Genomic DNA, 15816 nt, shown 5'->3' on the forward strand with positions numbered 1-15816 from the left:
TAAGTTGGAAAGGAAGTGTAGTGTTGAGTGCACTAAAAATGTTCTACACTCTCCTCTTCTATGAGTTGTTCCAAAGATCATAAATCCAAGGGCCATTAGCAGATGCAACACTTTGATGAGAATACAAGGACATTGATGTGTTTATATTAATAACCTACACAAATATAAACTATAAGCATATAGTAAAACATTTCACCACAATCTTCTTAATCACTGAGAAAATTGTTTTCTAAAATATTTCATCATGTTCAAGAAGGTTGTTATTGTTTATTATTATTATTATTATTAAGCATTTAAAAAAATTCTAAGCTTTTATTTTACACATTACTGGAAGTATGGTAGATGTGTGTGAAAATGTCTACCTGCCCCAGCAGTGTAGAGAACCAATGTGAGGAGTTGGTTCTCACCTTCCATTTTAACATGGTTTCTTTGAGAAGGATTGAACTGAAGTCATTAGGTTTTTGCAGCATAACACTTATTCGTAGAGCATCTACCTGGCCCATGCAAATTCTTCTTTTAATACAGTGGCACACTTGATTTCACTCTTAGGACTCTCAGCATCCTGTAGAAAATTGGTCATAGCATCATCACTTTTAAATTTTGTTTAATCACAGCTGGGATTTATTTATTCATTGCTATAATGCTGTTATTGGACATTCATTAGACACTTTAATTAAATCATAAAAAATGAGTAAGGGCCGGGTTATTTTCTCTAACTCCCAATCTGTGTTGAGGAAGCAGTCAATAGAATAGAATATGACTTTCAGAAAACTGGTGTAGTGTCTATGATTCCACTAGAATAACAACATGGGCTTTAAAAAATATAATTTCCCATTTTTGTGATCTCATTATCCAACCAGCAATTCATATTGGCCATACTTTTGTGTGTATAAACTTATACTTTTTCAAACTAAGATCATCTTACATATCTAGGTTCATACTGCTTAAAACCAAGTATTTCTTTCCTTAACTGTAAACATTTCTTCATGCCAATGCTCATTCTTATATAATTTAATTTTTAATGGTTAGCTGTTCTTTACTCCATTATTTAGCTGCACAATAATTTATTTATTTGACCATTCCTTTCCAACAGGATATTTAAGGCTTGTTTATATCACAAAGACAATGCCAATGGAGATTATATAAACCAATCTCATTGTTCCCTGAAAAAGTCATAGACCTGAGCTACTTGGCTACACAAGTAATCACATTTAAGCATCTAATACATATATCATCAAATGTTTTCAGGAAATTGTGCATTTTAGAAAGGTGCCCAGGATCTTTATACTTTGTTACTCTTTTTTTGGACTTTTCTGATTTTGATAAATAAACAAAGAACATTTTAAATGGTCTTTATTTTGCTAATAATTGGATTAATTACTGAAGATGCCAAGAAGTACTTGCTGACAGGAGCCTGATATAGCTGTCTCCTGAGAGGCTCTGCCAGAACCTGACAAATACAGAGGTGAATGCTCTCATAGCCAACCAATGGACTGAACACAGGGTCCCCAATAGAGGAGTTAGAGAAAGGACTGAAGGAGCTGAATGGGTTTGTAACCCCATAGGAAGAACAACAATATCAACCATTCAGACCCCCAGAGCTCCCAAGGACTAAACCACCAACCAAATAATATCCATGGAGGGACCCAAGGCTCCAGCTGCATATGTAGCAGAGGTGGGTCTTGTCAGGCATCAATGGGAGGAGAGGGCCTTGGTCCTGTGAAGGCTCAATCACCCAGTGTAGGGGAATGCCAGGGCAGGAAGGAGTGGGTGTGTGGGTGTGGGAACACCCTCATAGAAGCAGGGGGAGAGGGGATGGGTAGGGGTTTTCTGGAGGGGAAGTCAGGAAAGAGGATAACATTTGAAATGTAAATAAATAAAATACCTAATTAAAAAAAGAAAAAAAATTAGATTATCTAGCTGGAATTTTTGCTGGGTGCATTCAGTGTTCTTACTTTAATGCCAACTACGTATTGTATTGCTTCAATTGTGCAATCTCATATGTTTACCTTTGCTGGCATTCGCTATGCTCACTTAAACATTTTGCTGTAAGCCTACCCCCTTTTATATTTCAGATAAAATTCATAATTTGAAAGGCAGAACCCTTCAACCACGTGACTAAGAGCAACTTCATTCATTTCAGAAGCAAAGAAACACAAAGCCGTGGTCCTAGTAGGTAAGTCAGCTGTGAGGGAGATTGTCTCCAGAATTTTATACCGTCACCCTCCCCCAGACTCAATTCAGTCTCTACCTGCCAGAAAAAAAAGTTTATATATGAAAGGCTGTCCTGAAGTTAGGCATTTTTATTGATGCCGGATGAACAAAACAGCTTCCCAGAGAGGAGCACATTCAAGAACAAAGAATTAATGAATTAAACAAGCCAACTCTAATTAATTTGTTTGGTCTCAAAAAACAACATGGAAATTTCATTTTGGAGATTGAGGGACCTCTAGTAACCATGAGAAGCCAATGAAAAGCTCTCTGGTAGGTCACTTCAAGAACCAAGATGCATAGAATTTCCTTAACAGTGTTCTGTGTATAAAATGAGCTTGTGTAAAGGAATGGCAAACCTGAAATGAAAAAGACTGCTCTGAACTATAGAAGTCAAATGAAAACTAACACTTGAAAACTTGAAGCAGTAGAGCAATCTTATTAAATAAACATTCATTAAGGTACTTGCAATCATTGATATCAAATAAGTTATAAAGGGAAAATATAGACAGAAAGATGGCTTACACACAGAATCAAATAGAATTTAAAAATTACCAATATGGAATAAAATAACTAGGAAAATATGGTTTATAATAAGTCAGCAGATTCCCTAGCTACTGGAGTCCTTTTCCAAAGTCATTGCTTATTCCCATAGCTTGAATTATTTTCTCCAGTATTCCAAAGCTTTGGTTCTTGAATCAAAGTTTTGTGTCCACTGTGGTTTGTTTTTGTTTGTTTGTTTGTTTGTTTTTGTCCTGAGTGAGAGACCCTTTAGAATTCTGCATGTGAGAGTATCTACTCCCCATCACTTATCACCTGTTTCCCCATGCTCAATTATTTTACCCTTGTCAAGAGTCAGATGGATGTAACTTTGTGGACTTTTAAGACTCACTTCTATTAAATTTGTGTCTGTTTTGTGCTAGTGCCGTTGTCTTTTGGTCACTATGGCTCTCTCAGATGGTTTGGGTTGAGAATTGCCTTGCACATAGCGTTTCTTTTGCTCAGGATTATCTTGCCTACTTGTGGTCATTTTTATTCCCATAAGAATTTCAGGATATTATCTTCTATTTTGTTAAAGAATATCATTGAAATTTTTATGAGGATTGAATTCATTCTGTAGATCCCTCCTGAAAATACTGTAATTTTGATGATATTCTTCTGGTGATTCAAAAACCAAGAGTAGCAATTGAAAAAATAGGTCTATATTGAATTTAAAAGGTTCTGCACTGCAGAGGGATCAATCAGCAGCAATAGCCTATAGAATACAAGAATATAATAGATTCTATTCATCAAACAGGAGATCAATATACATAATGTATAAAGAGCATAGGAAATAAAACAGTTTCAGAACACAGAAATGGTTAAAAAAATCTGATAACATGTAAGCATAAAACTACATGAACTACCATCCCAGAATGACATGTAGGAAAACAAAACACAAAATCCTGGTCATGGCACATAGCAAAATTTTAATGTAATGGATTCTTGAAATTGTATTTAGAAAGAGGGGTGACATGCAAGAGGTTGTTCAGAAGAAGAAAGATAAATATATAGAAAAATCTAAATCATTATTGATACAATGAAGATGAAATTAATTTGAGTAGATAAAACTAGGTGTATCCAAATCATTGAATAATGATATCAAAGATGTGCATGAAAAGCTGGAATGAGAGGAAGACATGTAGAGAATTAACATTTTTGATAACCACACCAAGTACATATATTAAATATTCTTATGAAGGAAAACAAATCAAAAGTACGATGAAGAACATTGTATGAGAAAAATGAGGGGAAGGAGATTAAAGAAATATCACTGAGAAAAAAATTGGAAAATATTATAAATACCATGACTGCAAGTGACAGGCATCAATATAAACATCTGCATTAGTATAAACAGACACAACATATTAGTTAAAAGTGATTGACAAATTACATATGTTCTACTCAGCTCTCCATTGTTAATATCAAATTTAAAAGGTGTCTGAAGGGTGAAAATAAAAAGATATGAAAAGATGCATAAAGCAAACACTGACTGAAACAGAGCAGACTCTTGTTTAGTGCTCCAAACCAATAAATAAATAAATAAATAAATAAATAAATAAATAAATAAATAAATAAATAATAAATTAAAAAAATAACAGATACTTTAACTCATCTTTCACCAAAGATAATTGCATCACAAAAATGCAATACGTTGGAGTATAATTTGCATGGCACAATTAATAAGCCTAATATAATGGGCATATATGGGTAATCTTTCATTAATCAAAGAATGCTCACTCTGGCTAAGCAATCAAGACACACATGATCATATTGAGGAGTGTAGCCATTTTATAGGGTTAAAGCAAGCTATTAAATGTATACATACAGAGTGAATGGATATCATGTAGGCCATATTCTTAGACCTTGAGCCACTGAAGTTGAAGTTATTTATCAAAAACTCACAGGCAAATACAGAAGGAGGTACCTGTGGTTTGCTGGCATGGGGATGAATTTTTAACTGTAATTTGGATAAGAGTTGTCAGTACCTATTAATGCTAGAAAATCACACTTCTGCCAGTCTTCTCACTTCTGTTCAGAGGGACAGAATTGACCAGTGTTATCCATGGCATCTCCAATGGTAACAGCAAACGGTGAGCAAATCCTGGTTGTTCCTTGGTAGACAAATGTTTTATTAACCTAAATTTTATTGAATGTAATCATTCAAATGGTTGAACTATACCGATGATTCCCAATATTAACAACTCAAAATAAAACTGTTGAAAAGATAAAAGCTGCACTGTGTGATAGCTTACTGTGTATATTAAATGAAACATTAAAATCAATATGTGGAACTTGAATATGTGCATATATTGAAATTTTTAAATTAAATTGAATGGGATGATAACACTTCGGCCAGTGTGATTGGCTTTTCAGGCAAAGAAGTGATAAGGGATGTGTGAATCATAATTGTTACCTTAATCTTTAAACAAACTAACATATTCTTCATACAATGAATAAAAATAAAACTTAAGAAACTATAGTAAGATATTAACATTTTTTAAAAAATGAGTTCAGGGCTGGTGAGATGGCTCAGTGGGTAAGAGCACCCGACTGCTCTTCCGAAGGTCAGGAGTTCAAATCCCAGCAACCACATGGTGGCTCACAACCATCCTTAACAAGATCTGACTCCCTCTTCTGGAGTGTCTGAAGACAGCTACAGTGTACTTACATATAATAAATAAATAAATAAAATGAGTTCATGTGCATAAACATCTATAATTTAAAATACATCGTACAGAAAGTTGTATGTCTGTGTATTTGCATGTTGTATGTGAATGAGTGTATAATTTCAAGTGCGTAAAGGTCAGATGTGTTGGCCATCTCTCTCATTTCTCTTCACCTTAGGCTTTGGAGACAATGTCTCCATCTGTACCTGGAAATCACAAATATATCCAGATCAGCTGGCCAATGGGTTCCACTGATTGCATCCCCCATCTCCCCACCAGTGGGGTTGAATTGTATCACCATGTCCAGTTTCTGTGTGAATGCTGGAAATTCCAACTCGGATCCTCTGCATGGAAAGGAGTCTGTTGACTAATCCATCTTCCAACTTCTGAAACACAAGATTTCAAATTAATTAAAGCATGTATTTGAGAGAATTCCTTACACATTTAAGTATTAATAGTCACAAATTTCTTCTTAGCTTGTGCATTATCCTTTTGTTATTTAAAAATTATCTAGAGAAATCTTTTTGTCTAATGGATGAGTTAACTTTCTCAAAATTCTTGTGTTACTTTGGTTTTCAGTCACCCATTAGTCCTGACTTTATTCTCAGCAATCCTTCTATATAGTCTCTGGTTAGAAATGCATTTTCATATCATCTCACTTGAATTTCCATTCACAATTTCTTATTTATGAGCCGGTTATGGTCAGTGTGTGGGTATTGTGGTACTGGGAACTGTGAAGGATGTCCTAAGAGTGCACAGCACAGCTTTCTTACTAGGTTCTTCCTTCAGATGCCTTTGAACTTCTCTGTCATTGCTGTGCTTTTTGTCCCTTGGTCTCTCTGTTTCCTTCCTGTTGAAATCTTAAATTTTGTGACTGTATTCTAACTCAAACATTTAAACTGCAATAGAAATCTGATTAAATCTGTAAACTTAAATTTAGGAAGGTCCATGAAATTACCTTGGCTTATTTAAACTTTAGTTTTCAGATTTATAATAATATTACTTCATTCCCTTAAATCCTCAGATTCTCCTAAACTATTTGCCTTTCCTTTAGTTTCTTCATCTATTATTCTATCTTACACCACTAATTTGTACATCTAAGTAAGCTTTTGTTTATTGATTAGTATGTCTGTCCATGGTCTGTAATTAGTCATTATGTTCCATTCTGGTACCCATTGGTTTCTATAGTCAGATTGTAGCATCGTTTAAAAACACAAATCATTTGCTTTTATTTTTAAAGTATATTTCACTTTGCCTCTATGAAATTGTAGACAAGGGTATATTTGTAATATTATAAGAGCATTAATCCTTTTTCATATTACTAATTTCTGTTACATATATTTTCTCTGGTTATTAGTTGGAGCTGTATAGCAATATTATGTTCAAGAATTTTACAAAATGTATGCTTTATAAGACATTTGTGATCAAGCAGAAATAAAGAAATCCAGTTTCTCATAGATGTTTATTAGTTTTTACTTTAGATTTGTGAGTTGTGACCAATCAACTTCATTTATTAGTAGCTCAGTCCAAACAGAAAATGTTCGTTTAAAAAACCCTGTATTATTGGAGATATAGTTTCCAATTTTATAGTAGTTTATGCACATCAACTAAAGAAAGCATTTTTGATATGCCAGTCACTAACATTATTGGCAATGTTTTATATGTATCACAAAAAGCAAAAAGGAATCATCTTTATAGAAAGAGTAGTAGTTTGTAGACAAACTATTAGTGACACTTTATTAATATGAATTGTCTATGATACACTATGCTGGGCACTTTTCAATGTACATGGAAAAAATATTAAATAATTAAATGATAATAAAGCTTTTGGGATAGCACTAGAGATGTGAATGAAGAAAGTACCTAATTAAAAAACTCTTAAGCTTACTTTGTCTTACATATAGTCTAAAACTAGAAGATAGTTTTTAAACCCAACAGTTTTACTTAGTAAAATTTCCTGAGCTTTCCTAAAAGACTTGTTTCTATGTGTACTATAATTTGATTGTAAAGATAATGTTATGTATGCACTGAGAACCATCAGAAAATTTAGTTTAGAAGATGACATCAAATGTTTAATATTTCCTAGAATGGATATATGGAAATTTTGTTAGATGACTTGTGTATCTCCTGTTATGAGGTCAGAATCCTGATCTATGAATGTATCATTGATTCTTTTCTGTATAATAGGGAATGTTCAATTCTTCTTCAATTCTTCTTTCCCTGCTAGTTTGGGTCCTTGCTAATATCATCAAAGACAGACTGCTGCAACAGACAAGCCAGAGGTTCTGGTCCATTCCTGATGTAATGTCTTCCAGGATAATTTGTATGAATGTCAGAATCTCACCCCCAACACCACTCTCTCTCCCTGACAAACACACACACACACACACACACACACACACACACAGAGAGAGAGAGAGAGAGAGAGAGAGAGAGAGAGAGAGAGAGAGAGAGAGAGAGAGAGAGAGAGAGAGCTTGTTATAGAATATATTTCAAGTAAAATATTGTATTGGAATAATGAATTCAAGAATTATGAGCCATAATAACAGCTATCATGTGTAACAGTTCAAATTTGAAGATTTGGAAACTGAGGCTAAGGTCAGGTCAGTGCTGTCCCTTGGGCGACAGCTGTGCAGAGGAGAAACTGAAATATCTCGCCGACTGACTGCCTGTCCAGTACTTTTTTCATCACGCCATACTGCAGGACTCTAACAGCAAGCTGTCGGCTTTTAAAATTTAAATTATGGTTCAGAAAAAAAGGGAAATAAATTTACTGTTTAGTTTTCAGAATCTCCTTATCTAACATTCCCCATTCTGGTGAAAAGCTATATAAAGGGAGTTAGGTAAGTTTTCGAGGAATGCTTCTGAGCCGCTCGAAATGTTTGAACTGAGAATTTGTCTCAGACCTGATGCTCCCTAATGCTCCACATTTGACAGATGCTTTAAATTTGTATCAAAGGTTTGGGGAGGGAAAAAATGAAACGGAGGGAGGGGAGAAAGGAACAGGCTAGAAAGGAAGAGGAAGCAGCCTAGAATTGGAAGGCTTTCAGGAAAAGTATGTTACACACGATCTATCACTCCAGAAATAACTCACCGAAAGTTATCGAATGCACAGGGAACCGTATTCTTTTTCAAACTATACTCTAAAAAATCTGTATTTTAATAATTTTGAGTGAACATTAATTTTTTTGTGTGATTTACTTTGGCATATTCGCTTTTCTTAAGGACACGTCCATCTATTTTCACCCTCCTGATAGTTATATAAAGATGTTGAATAAAATATATAAGTAATATTTTAAATATTGAAATGAAATATTAGCTGCAAAAATAAAATCTATTAAATAATGTGTAGTACTGAGAACACCATAGCAATGCGTTCTTCATTAGAACATTGCTAATAGGGCAGGTGCTAAGTATTCTAACTGTAAATGAATCATGGTGTTTTATTTGTAACATTCACCCAGCTACATTTAGCTCATCCATGAGAAATATGGGTTTTTATATACTTCAAATATCATGTTTATAAGATGGATATGTATACTGTTATATGTCAGCTAAAAATGTAAAGAGAAATATGAAAAAATAAAGCATATTTATGCCATGTTCCTCACTTTTTCCTTCTTCCCAGCCAAGCATGTATATTTTTAAGTAAGAAGGGTATTTTAACGTAGAATACTGCTTGGAGATGCCTTCAATGTATGCTGTTGATACTAATACCTTAACATTCAATAATCATAGTATTATATACTAAAATTTCACCTTCACCTTCTAAATTTCCATATGATCTTGGGGGACTTTTTGCCTGCCTGTTTTTATTTTAAAAATTAATAAACTTTACTTGTCTTGGGTTTGCCCATATACCTCAAAAGAGTAGACCTATAGTATTATTATAATGTAAATTTTTAAAGCAACAAACTGACATTGACATTTATAAATGAATCTTGGTTCTGTCATGAGTTCTAGAAATATTAATTGCTCAGTTTTCTCAGAAATTATTTTCAACGATGAAAATACATCTCTATCTTGTGGTGTTTTAAGTGAAATTTCCAGAGTTTCCCCAATGTTTATCTTCGTTTGTGTTCTTCAGGACTGGACAGCTGTGAAATAGAAACTTTTGTAATATCATTTTCATAATATTACAGAGAGTCTTGTGAGAGTCTCATAAGTGCATATATATTTACTTGTTTCTTTATTGTTATATCATTATGTCTAGAATATGGTAATCTGTGAATTAATGCTCCAGTGTACATTTGCCTCTGGAATTCCTCTTCTATATTTGTGTTTGCATAGGGAAATGACATTGGAGCCCAGCCTATTGTATGTATGGTCAGATCATAGAAATATTAAGCAAAAGGCAAGGAAAGTGGGGGTTTCAGTTACATGCACACACACACACACACACACACACACACACACACACACACACACACACATACACACACACTCCAGTTTATGAATCCAGACTCTGGTGTAAAATAAGCATGGTTCTCTTTTCTTAGAGTCACTTGTATGTGGATATGTGAACATGGTCTAACTTAAGCATCAATACTTCAGTATTTGAAAACAGGTAAAACCATCACTGGTCAAATTTATCAGAAAATTCTTCTGAGTCTAAATATAAACCTTTCTCTATATTTCTCAATTATCTATCAATCCATCACCTGTCTCATATTTTTATTTCTGTATCTTTCTGCAGTCTATTATCTATGTCTATGTCTTATTTCTCTAGTTCTGAATTTCTATATCTATCATACATTTTACCTTTGTATCTCTATATCACATATCTATCATTTATCTATATATCTATCTATAATTCTATCTATCCAGTCTATTAATTTGTCTGTCTGTCGGTCGGTCTATTTATCAATCATCTTTATATCTGTCATCTACCTCAAGAGTCAGTCTTTTACCAAGTATCAGAAATAGCTTGTTTAAACAACTTTTAAAATATTGGATAAAATGAAGTAAAAGGAATTTAACATGTAGTAGTGAAAATTATGTTTTATCATATTCATATGTACAAAATCTCTATATACTTTCTCCTGTGTCTGCCCCCCCATCTCTCCTCCTAAAAGACCCTTTAAGACATACATTGCAGCTCTTATTGACAAACTGTAACAGATACAATATTCAAGTGACAAGCTTCAAGTCATTAATGTATAAGGGACAAATGCAAATCCCTGAGTTCTTTCCACATATATGTGCTCAGTGTAGCAACTAATGAAATGAAGTGGGGACTGTTTAACTCATCCCCACTTTAAGTAACACATTCAGATTATACTTGGTAATCTGGGCATAAATTATATGACTGAATTCATTATTAACACTTGTAGTGTTTTGAGCCCAAACCCACCAAATTATATTATTTTCTAAGTACACCTAAATGGTAAAATGATTATTTATAGAATAACATGGTATTTGGTACATATAAATACTGTGTAATGTTTAAATCAAGTAAACATCCCTATCTCTACAAAGACTTGTCCTTCAGCATGTTGTTGAGAAAAACTTTTAAAAATGGTTACCTTATAACACTTTAACATAGAACTGGCTCCACCTCTCTCTGTGGGACTATTGACAGGTAAGGGCTGCTCAGAAGATCCTGCCAGTCTCTTTATTATGTAACCACTCCAAATTTGCCCATCCTACAATAAAAAAGCTCCTATCCATACCCAGGCAAGCAGCTCCAAGTACATGCTTTGGATCACACACACAAAGAAGTCATGAGAGTAGCTGAAGTGTTTGTTAAGAAGGAAAAAGATTTTGGTGATAGAGGGAGATGAAGGAGAAAGGGGAATGGAGCTCACACAATCAGATTCATGATATATATCTATAGAACTCTCAAAGAAAAAAAATCCCAAACCAAAGCAATTTCTTCCATTTTTTTGGAAATACACAACAATACAAAATATTGTTGTCTGTGGTCACCTTCTTAACTAAAGATAACTCAGTATTTGGAGATTCACTGGTTCTATGCTTCGTTCCCTCTGCTTTTTCTAACCTCTGCCCCCTAGTAACTATCATTTTGTCATCCTCTGTGCTCTCAGCTTTTGCATATGTCACAGATGTGTAGGATCATGTGATGACTGCCTTTCTGTGCCAGGAGTATATGTATTATGTGATGGTGAAGTATTTCACAGAAAAGTGTAAAGCCCTTCAAACTGTCAAACTGAAGCCATTGTATCCATTGCTATCTGTTTCCACAATATCAAAACAAATAAATGGACTTTCACCATCATCATGGTTAACCAAAGCCATGTAATCAGCACAATAGACTGAGCAAAACGTTATTAAGTAGAGTAACTGAGCTCAATGTAGAAAACTGTAGTGCTTGGCATTCTGGGTATCACTGATTAAAACACATGGAAAATAATGATGTAATATTTAAACGTGGGGTGGGTAGCATAAAGCTTACAGCTTCAAAAATGGTTGGCAGATAATACTCAATATTGATTGATAGATATCCATTAAAATTACCCATCACTCTCTTGTGCATCCCAAGATGATTTCTAATTAGCACAGAACTTAGAAAAAAAATGCTTAGGAGTTTGTAACCTATGTATAAGTAAAGATGATTTTTACACTCTCAATCATTCTATAGACTATTGTGATGGTCCATGCCTATAATCCCAGCAACTGGGACAGTGGAGGCAAATGGAGAGTCAGGACTTTAAGACAAGCTCATGCCATAACAAACTCTTATCTCAAAATACTCCCTCAATCATCATAACTAATTTTAAAAAATCTTCTGCAGAAAGTACCCTTAGAGACAAAACCTTGTATTGAGAGGAAAAGTATTTTTCTTAAAAACATTACAGGGCCAAACAAAATGGTGGATTAAACCTATTTTCTCATGGCAGATTTTCTCATTCACAAAGGAGCAGATGGTGTGATCTTTGGCATTAAAACCGGTGACCTGGCTCTGCACACAACCTGCCTCTTGATCATGTAGCTCAGGGAATGAACATGGAGCAGGTGCACAGGTTGGAAATTAAAGGAGCCTGTCCTAATTGCTAAGGCTAGTGGAAGGCATGATTCTTATCTACTAGAAAAGGTTGGGACATCACACATTGATCAGGTCTGCTTATTCTGTCCTTGCTTTAGGGACAATTAGAGCCACATCAAAGATCTTGTACATGGCCAGCACTGTACAGCATGGGACAGGCTCTTTCCAGCTGTTACTGAAACACTAAGCCAGACTTAAGGATAAATGGCCATAATCATTATAGTCTTGTGTTTATTCTGGCCTCTTCATTATTAGTTCTGGATATGGCATATTTAATCTCTTAAATTAAGGATGACTTGTTCCCATGTAGTGCCTATCGCTTGAGGATTTCAACGTGCTTTAGGAGAGCTGGGCTGAGTTTGTATCTAGCCCGGAACTCCTGCCAGAGAGCCTGTGATTCCCTCCGGAGCTCTTCAGAGTATGCTACTATTTCCTTAATAGCACTTCTCACTGGCATCATCTCTGTTGGGATGACAAATAATTCTACTGTGGTTTGTGAGGAACTGTGAATTTGAATTTGGAGCGCTAGCTCTTTAATCCTCCCTGCCCTCTACGAAATACAGCAGAGATGAGTGTTATTGCATCCATTTTCTAGAACGCGCTTCAATGTGTTGCCATTGAAACCATCTCTGCAGAGGTGACTTGCAGGCCTTTGCCTGTCCTCCACCATATGTTGCTTCCCTGATATAAATTGAAGTGGGAAGAGAACAGAGAGATTTGGATCCCAAAGCTTGTTTGCATGAAATTAAGCCACATTTGGTCCTTTAGGCATTTAAAATGGATGACTTAATTTCTTCCTTCCTTCCTTTCTTTTTTCTTTTCTTTCCATTTCTTTCCTTTTCCTTTTCCGTTTCTTTCTTCTTTCTTCTTGCAGAGTGTGGACATACACATAAGATAGTTTGAAAAAAATATTTAAATATTAACCATGTAACTCATTACATAAAGTTTGTTTTTTAAAACATTTTTTGATTTAGACATGCAAAGTAGTAGAAGATCTCATTATGAAGACAAGAGGACGAGAGGAAATGGAAGGGAGACAAGAAAGTGTAGTCAGAATTAAAATGATCAAAATATATTTTATATGTGTATAAAAGTGTCACAATGAAATCAGCTATTATGTATAATTAACATGCTAATCAAAATGAATACAAATATCTTTTAATTTGACTTTCTTACTACTTTTATATACTTGAGCACATTTATACATGTCACCTCTCACTAACATCCAGATTGTTGTCAAATTATTATTGTTGTTTCATTATCATCATTATTTTATAGTTTTATTCCTGAACAAATACTGTGAGAACTGTATGTAAGGTTGTGCACCAGGGACTGCATTAGACTGATAGGAGTAGAAATAAATGAGATTATTTATCTTGGCAATCAAAGTATACTTTGATTCCTCATATTCTGTCTCAAAATGTATCACAAATAAATAGAGTTCCATGTCTCATAAAGAATTTCATCTTTGAAACAAATCTAGCAAACCAATATAAACGTGTGTATGCTCATACAAATGCAAATAAAGTGAGGAGAGAAGGAGAGAGCAGAGAGGAGGGGAGAGGAAGGGAGAGAGAGAGAGAGAGAGAGAGAGAGAGAGAGAGAGAGAGAGAGAGAGAGAGAGAGAGAGAGAGAGTTATAAAAGAGTATTCTTGGAACTAGAGATAATCAGCACTAAAAACCTGACATTTTTCCACACTTTCCTTGTGTTAAAAACATACCACTTCTGTCAGTTATCACTGGATTTTTTTTAAATGCAGACTTATCCTGTTACCAAAATGGAAATGCCATTAAAGAAACTTTAAAGTAGTTTTTCAAAAATCAACAGGAAGGGTTTTTAAATGCCTATTCATCGATAATATCCCATCACAGGGACAGTGTTTGAAAGAGCACAAAATTCTATTTGTGACTGCTGGATGGCTAATTGCTTTATGAAAACCAGGGGCTGGATTCCTTGAGCACCTAATTCTCAAATGCAGAGTTTGATTAATTGATTCTGGATGATGGGCCATCGTAAGGTCTGACATTTAGTCTGGACAAATGAAAGCTGGTGGGAAGAAAATTGTGTTCAAAAAGCATTGGGGAAGAAGAACTGCCAGGGTCAAAGGGCAAGAGGAAAAAGCTATTTGGCAGTTATGTTGTATTTACCTTATAAATTTTTTACTAATGTTTGATGCGTTTTAATCTCTGACTGTCTCGTGTAAGGAAGTGTAAGCCAATGGGCAAGCTAATTGCAGTAAGCAAAAGTGGTATTTAATGCACTGGACACTCACACTATTAAAGGACTGTATCTCTAATTAGTGTTTGTAACTGATGTGACAGCAGTTTATGGAGCATCAAAATAGTTCCTAATTTGTCAAGTGGGGCTGAAGCCTATGGCAGCTTTCTGATCATCTCCCTTGCCACAGCACCTGAAAGCACCTTCAAAAAGCTTCCTCTCATTGATCTGTAGTCAGATGCTGACTGAAAAGCAGACAACGCTGCCAGAAAGAAGATAGATAGGCTCTGTGCTCGCATGAAAAACACCGCACCCTTAATGAAAAAGGTTCCTGCGTATAACTCATGGGTGTGAACAAACACACCCGCATAGGGGGTTCAATGGGGAGTCCAGTCCTGAAAATTAAGGGAGAAGGCATTTATTTGTTTGTTTGTTTGTTGTTGTTTCTGTACTTTACATACAATTAGCCCTCTATCAAAAATGTCTGGGAGGTACCAAGCAGGGTATTTTGTTGTTTTGTTTTTTTGTTTTTTGTTTTGTTCTGTTTTGTCTCTTCGTAAAGTGAGATGCTTTAATACTGAGATTATAATATTTACAAAGCCAGTGAGCTACCACAGCCATGGATAAGATAAACATCACACTGATAAATTGTTCTTGGGATGAGGAAAGAATTATCTTACAGTAATTTTGGTCTTAAAGCAAAATGTATAGTACAGATTCAAGCCTTATCAGTTTAATGCACTTTTGTGTGTGTGTGTGTGTGTGTGTGTGTCTGTCTGTCTGTCTGTCTGTCTGTCTGTAGGTCTGTGTGTATCTATCGGTCTGTCTGTCTGTCTGTCTCTCTCTCTCTCTCTCTCTCTCTCTCTCTCTCTCTCTCTCTCTGTGTGTGTAAGAGAGAGAGAATTTGTTTGTGTGTATGTGTGTGTGGCATATGCACATGTTTAAATACACATGTGTGTTTACAAATGTGTATAGGCCAGATGTTGATATTACACATCTTCCTCTACTGTTTCACAGGTTAGAGGTTTTTTTCCCCCCTCTTAAATGTTCTTTATTAGCATGGGAGGTTAGTTGTCTGCAAGCAGCAGAGGGGATGCTTTTCTCTCTACACTTGCATCTCAGGTTAGAGCACTAACTGGATTTGGAGTTGCGGAATGCTGCCTTGGTTTCTC

Source organism: Mus caroli, unplaced genomic scaffold (assembly GCF_978045245.1).
Source record: "Mus caroli unplaced genomic scaffold, Mus_caroli_1 scaffold_3, whole genome shotgun sequence".
NCBI classification, from domain to species: Eukaryota; Metazoa; Chordata; class Mammalia; order Rodentia; family Muridae; genus Mus; species Mus caroli.